The sequence below is a fragment of the Podarcis erhardii genome (genome assembly GCF_964252035.2).
Source record: "Podarcis erhardii genome assembly, chromosome: 6".
Lineage (NCBI taxonomy): Eukaryota > Metazoa > Chordata > Lepidosauria > Squamata > Lacertidae > Podarcis > Podarcis erhardii.
The window spans coordinates 47,368,105-47,375,493 of NC_138510.1; positions in this window are offsets into that span (position 1 = coordinate 47,368,105).

The window sequence follows — 7,389 nt, forward strand, 5'->3', positions numbered from 1 at the left end:
ATCATTTAGTTGTTAGATTTTGATTTCCTATTTGTGTGCTACTTTTGTATGACTTGCTTTTGTACCATTTTGGAAAACTGAACGGAGCATGAGAAATGATGGGAGGAATTTCTTCAATTTCAGTTTCAGATCTGAGGGAATATCCATAGAGAGGAGGAAAATAATATATCAATGGTATGTGACCTCAGTGAAAGTAAATGCATTTTTAAAAAAAACAAACAAACCCCAAATGCTTTCAAATGTTGGAAATGTTATAATGATTACACCAAATTTATCTCAGGTTGATCCTTGGGTAGAAGGTGGTGTCCTTCAAAGAACAAGTATTTGACTTGCATTTGATGTGTTTTCTTTTGAGCCTTTGTTAGGATGGCTGACAAATGTTGTCTAAATTGTTGCAAAATGTGTTTATGGCAAAAATTAGAAAGTGGCATCAGTACCCACTGTTAAGGGGAAACAATAAAGTCCTGCGACATCTTAAAGCAGGAGTGGCTAAACCACCAGATGTTGCTGAGACTCTTAATTTCCATCAGCCCCAACAGCATTGCCATTGGACAGGGATAATGGGATTTGTAGTTGAACAGCATCTGGAATGCCAGAGGTTAGCCACCTGCCTTTAAGACTAACACATTTTTTTAAAGGCATATAAAGTTTCAAGGACTTGAGTTCACTTCACCAGATGCATGAAATGTTATCCTTAGTTGACAAGTACATGTACACATGATTTGAAGATGGAAGGGGAATGGTCAGCTGTAAACAGAGTCATCAGAGGGAAACGAAATGCAAAATAAAAATAAAAATGCAGAGCGTTACAATTATGCTACAGTGCAAATGGATATAAAATTATTAGACTGACCATTTCTAGTAGTGATACAGACATCCTGCCATTGTGGAATAAGACCTGCTACCGTCAGGCCATGGGTGTTAGAACTGACCTTGATAAGTCATAATTCAGTGGTTTTATAATGGAGTCTCCCTTTGGCAGTTCTTCAGATCAAGAATGGCCTCCAGTAACCGTCTGGAAATTGTTGCTGTTAAAGAATAGCTGATTTGAAGTTTTAGATATAGCCGAAATGAGTAAGCTATTGGATAAGGTGCAGGAAAGGACTAGTTGTGTTATTTCGGTTGGTTTTCTGGAAAAGTGAGACACACTTGTTTATGTCAGGCATGAGGAACCACTGGCCAAGATAGGCCCACCAGCAGAACTTGTTTGATTCACAAGATCATTTCCCCCTAGCACTCCCAAGAGTTCTTCTTCAAGTGGGGCTTGCATTCAGTGCCTTTAAAATTTGGAGCCAGGTGCAAGCTCTGTTGGGATCGACTCCACTCGGGACCTCCCAGGTGGAGCCCATCCCTGTGGCAGCGATTGTCTTTTGTAGACATGGCTTGAATCCAAGCTGCTCCTATAAAGGAAGAAAAGAAAGACTCAGGGGCGCAATCTGGATTCCTTTCCTTTGAAGTTCCCCCTCCTGCATTTTTTATTTATTTAACAAATTTTAAATGCCGCTTGATTGTAATAAATCCTCTAAGCAGTTTATGGGAAATATTCAGGTTATCAGTAAAAACAGTTAGGTAATTTTAATAATCTTTAAATGTTTTTAACAGCAAATAGATAGATAGATAGATAGATAGATAGATAGATAGATAGATAGATGGATGGATGGATGGATAGAAGCATATCTATGGGCCTGGATAAGCTTGCTTAAACGAATGTTTTATGCAGGTGCTAAAAATGATGTCAATAAGCAGGGAGTTCCACAGTGTAGGTCGTGCCACACTAACAGACTGATTTCCTACAACTGTGGAATAATTATAGCGTGGGAGCGGTAACAGTGCCATTTCCACAAATGGAGTGGTTGAGTGAGCATATATGGGGTAAGGCAACCCCACAAGTAAACTGATCCCAACCTGTTGAGGGCTTCCTATACTAAAGGAACACCTTGAACTTGGCCAGTTACAAATCAGCAACCAGTCCAGAATAGAACCTCAACTATTTAGATGTTTTATAGACATAAAACATGACATTGAATTGTCCTGCAAGACAATAAGATACAAATTCTAGGGCGTTCTTGTTGGTCCAGAGAAGTCAAGAGGCATATTGTCTCACGATGCACCAACTCAAGCTCCTAACCTACCAACAAAGATAACAAACCTACCAACAAACCTAAAACCATTCACTTGTTAGTAAAAGGAGCTTAAACATATTGCACCCGCTCCTCCTGGAAGCACCCTCTCCTGTGGATCCAACTGAAGGAGCAGCAGAACCCCCACCGTCCAATATTCTCGCCCTATGCCGTGTTTGGTTTCCTCGGAGCTACAATGCTGATCTCCAGCATTAGGTAAAGTTTTCCTGCCCCAGGTTTTGACTGTGCATAGGGCTATGGGTGCTGCAAATTTCTACGTACACTGAAAGCTCATACCACTTTTTTATATACTGCTTCCCCACCTCTGAAAAAAGCTCCCATCCAATTGCTAGGGAGTCCTCTTGCTTATTGTAGTAACTGGGGCACTGCGTATTGTCCATGTGTGCCCCACGTGTCATCTCTCCCATATTTGCTTGGAAATGCTTTTAACTAACTTGTTTGGGTCAGGCTTTGAATGACCCATTTTGCATGAAGGGGGGGGGGGGGGAGAGAAATGGACAAATGTCTGACTTTTATGGTTCTCCAGTGATCAGGGTATGTTGAACTATGCTTATATAATTTTTTCAAGGCCACTCCCAACATGTGCAGGTTATCCTTGCGATTTTGAAGCTCCAGTGAGACTCGAGCATCTCCACAGATTGTTGCACACAACTTGTACATGGAGCAATATACAGTGGTACCTCGAGTTAAGAACTTAATTCGTTCTGGAGGTCTGTTCCTAACCTGAAACTTGAAGCACCACTTTAGCTAATGGGGCCTCCTGCTGCCACTGTGCCGCCGCTGCATGATTTCTGTTCTCATCCTGAAGCAAAATTCTTAACCCGAGGTAATATTTCTGGGTTAGTGGAGTCTGTAACCTGAAGTGTATGTAACCTGAAGTGTATGTAACCTGAGGTACCACTGTATTGGAATACATACTGTAGAAAGATAAACAGAGTGATGTGTTATTTAGATGTCAGTCAAAATAATGTTTAGAGTTTGGGCATTTAATGCATCTAAAAACAGCATTATTATTATTATTATTTGCCTTGATGCAATATCAAGCTATTGGATGAAGCTACCATGCATCTGGATTAGCCCACATCTGCCCACTGTGAGTTCTTGGCATTCTTCTGAAACATCTGGCTTTGGTTGTCCTTTGAGGGGATATGATAGCTGCATCCCAGCACTGAGCCAGTAGGACAGTTCATATGTTCCTAACGTTTTATGTGCAGAAATACAGGGCCTCACTGCATGCCTGTCATCTTGGCTCCCAGTCTACAATGTGTCAAAATGCGAAGCACATGCAGCTGTTACGTAGCCACATTTGTTTTTCCCCAGTTACAACCGGGCTTGTTATAGTTGGACCATACATTTCTATGCTAAAGCACTTAATAATAATGAGAGCCACATTTTCATGCGCTTACCTAATATTTGTCTAGCAGGCTCCGTAGAAGACAAGTTCGTCAGTCTGTGGGTGGGAAGTCGATCTGTCTTCTAGAATTTGGTGTAACAAATATCAGTTCCAAAACAAACAGTTCTGGATAGGACCCTGAAATGGGGCGGGGGGGGGGGACCCAACCCAACCTTCCCAAACCAATTTTCGTTATTGTTCAGCACAATAGCATAGGCAGTGTTAATATTATCCAGATGCATAGAAATGTTTCAATTAAACCACAGTCAGATGTAATATGGTGCTGAGTTGATGTACTGTGTTTGTTGTGATCTGCTCTATGACTCTTCTATGGAAGAAGGTGGGATATTAATCCAATAAATGATAATTTGGGACTCTGCAGTCTCAAGAGAAATGGGTAAAGTGCAGGTGCTGCTGGGTAATTGGATTCCAAGGTTGTGGGATGAAATCGAGGAGAGGATGGCAGCCTGGAAGCAAGATGGTTTGAGTACATAACGCCAGTTCTGGCCTGACTGCACTGGCTGCCAGTTAGTTTCCGGGCCCAATTGAAAGTCTATATGACCTATAAAGCCTTAAACAACTTGGGACCGCAATGCCTCAAGGACTGCCTCTCCGCATATGAACCAACCCAGACCCTGCGATCATGATCTGAGGCCCTTCTTCGTGTGCTTCCTCAGTGAGGAGTCCAGAGGGTGGCAACATGAGAATGGGCCTTTTCTGCAGTGGCTCCCCATTTGTAGAATGCTCTCCCCTGGCAGGCACGCCTGGTGCCTTCATTGCATATCTTTAGGTGTCAGGCAAAAGCATTGCTCTTTTTCCAGACCTTTGGCTAATTAAGCAAGCTATGGCCTTTAAACTCTGTTTGTGTGGGTATTGTTTTAGTTTCTTACTATGTTAGGTAGTTTTGTGTTTTTATATTGTAACCTACCCTGTGAGCCTCAGATGAAGGGCGGTATAGAATAATAATAATAATAATAATAATAATAATAATAATAATAATAATAATAATAAAATAATAAAAAAAATTTCAAACTGGGCTTTTCAGAGTGTCACTTCTGCTCTGATTGAAGTCACCTCATTTGTTTTTCTGCATTCCTCTTTTTTCTCTCCATCGCTACTGGAATACTTGCTCACCTGCTTGTTTATCCCTTCGGCGCATTCACTCACATTACAGTGTCCTGATGAAGTGCTGCGAGCAAGGATTTAAGCGGCTCTTTTTGGTTCTCCAGTTTCTTTTCTGCTGCTAATGAGTTTTCAAAATGTTTCCTGAGCTGTTTTCACTCTGAATATTTCCTTCTAGGTTATATTGGCCAATAAACTTGGTGCAATTTGTTAGTAGTACTATATTGGCGCTGTAACTCTCCCATCGGTTTGACTTCACCCTTGAACACGCACTCTTCCATTGCCTCCCGAGACAGACAGGTGCCAACTGACTGGTTGTTAAAATACTCTGTTAAAATTCCTGATGTTCTGAGTTTTAATCCCTGTGCTCATTATAGTGAAATTGGTCTGAAGCATAATGGAGCATGTGTGTATACATGTTGGTAAAGTGAGTTGGTACGGTTATGATGATGATTACAATTTATGAATTGCTTTCTAAACTGCTCTTTCAAGGTGATTTGCATGTAAGATGATTAAAAGCAGATAAAAACACAAAAGCTTTTTTTTTTAAAGTGTGAAATCTTTACAAGCGGACACTTTTATGCAGCTGGGAGAGACTGTTAAAACACTGCCCCCCTCTTCCGTAGATGATCAGAAAGATACCATGGTCAGTGAAATCAAAAGCTGATGCAAGATTTGCAGAGGAAGGACTTGGGTGTTTTTCTGGGAAACTCAAGCCTGAACTGCACTCATGTTTGGTCATGGTAGCTGATCTTGAAGCACAGATAAAACTTAAGTCTTCCTTAATGGTCTCTGTGCAGTTCCACATACAGTGGTACCTCGGGTTAAGTACTTAATTCGTTCCGGAGGTCTGTACTTAACCTGAAACTGTTCTTAACCTGAAGCACCACTTTAGCTAATGGGGCCTCCTGCTGCTGCCGTGCCACCGGAGCATGATTTCTGTTCTCATCTTGAAGCAAAGTTCTTAACCCGAGGTACTATTTCTGGGTTAGCGGAGTCTGTAACCTGAAGCATATGTAACCTGAAGCGTATATAACCCGAGGTACCACTGTATAGCGCATCAGGCATTTTTTAGAAAAGAATGCCATGGCTGTGGGAGCAAACTCCCTCTAGGCACAGCTGGCTCGCCTGGGTGAGAAACGTCTTATAGACTCTTGCCCATGTTATAGGCTCTTGCCGCCCACTGTCAGAAATCGACAAAGAATGCATGTCATAACAGACTCTTGAGCAACTCTGTGGGAGCAGGCCATCTCTGCAGTTAATTCTTTGGCCAGGGCCACTATGACACTGAGTTCAGTTTCACCCTGTTTGCCCTTGCTATTGTCTCTTCAATCAGTTTCAGTTGCTGTGACAGCTCTCGTTGGCTACACAGTGAACCCTCTTGCTTCCACTTATTGGTACTTACTCAAATGTCTTTCATATTCGATTGCAGTCTATAGTACTCATGTAGCAAGTGGGTTGTGTGGAAGACTTCCCTCTTGGGTTAGGAGCATGTCCAAGAAGCTCACATTGAAGACTTTTGTGTCAGATAGGCATGAAAGCATGAGATGCAGGATGAGGGCCGCCCACTTTCACAGAGTTGATTTGCCAATCTATTATGTTGTGTGTGTTTGGTGGATTTCTTAATATTGCAAACATGAGCTGATGTTCCTCCCACAGGCAAATTGGTCGTGCCAGTCAAAGGGAAATTTACCTCCAAAGTTATTACCTTTGTTTTTTGAAAAACACCCTTTAAACTATATATGGGACAGCACAGGTGACCACTCAAAGAATTAGATGCAGGTAAGCAACCTTCCTCTTCCATGAGGTTATGGTTCATTCAGTGGTGAGAAACCACTGGTTTTTTTAATTACTTGCAATAGCTGCAGATTATATACCATGGGAAATTAGGCTTCCCATAAGACTTAAATGTAAATTATATGTTGATCTCCGGCAGCAGTTTCTAGATCAACTCTGCATCCCCAAATGGAAACCAGAGTTAGAGGTCATACATTTTCTATTATTGGGGAACAATCAGGAGCTCACCAAGTTAGTGGCTAAATATCTTTATCTGGTTTTTGTCGTCGAAACACATTGCAGACGTCTGATCTCCCTGGAGACCTAGAGATGTAATGTTAGACTGCTCTGCCTCTTTCATTCGACAAATGTTTTGTGTCACTGGGAAGGCAGTAATTCTGTATTGATTTGCTATGGACGTTTGTATGTGGTGCCAATAAAAGATTTGATGATGATAAGACTTACAATGTGTTCAAAATAAACTAATTAAAACAATCTCACTACATAGACTGCATTGAAACTAAAGTGATTCCATTCCCTTAGTTAATGAACTTTCTTATTAAATATTATATAAAGCGGAGCTTATCGTGACCAGCGATGCCTGTGCACAGTCTTCTTCCCTTTAACTGTACCCCTGATAAGCTCTCAAACTCCTCTATTAGCTCTTGTATTTCAGCTTCAGACGGCTTTATATTAATGTGAAGAAGGTGCTTTTACTGGACAAGATTTCAAGCTACCCTGCATATTCTATCAATCGTTGTAAAAAGACAGGTGTATTTCTCAGCTATGGACAGGGACTGGGCTTACCTACCGTATTTCTCATTAACGTATAGGAGTCAGATGGTTTGCAAACCCATTGGGATTTTATATACAATGCAATGACTTGCCGAAGATAGGAATGGCCAGGTTGTCTTCATATAGCATTACAACAGATAGCCTATAAAAGGCAGTCCAGAT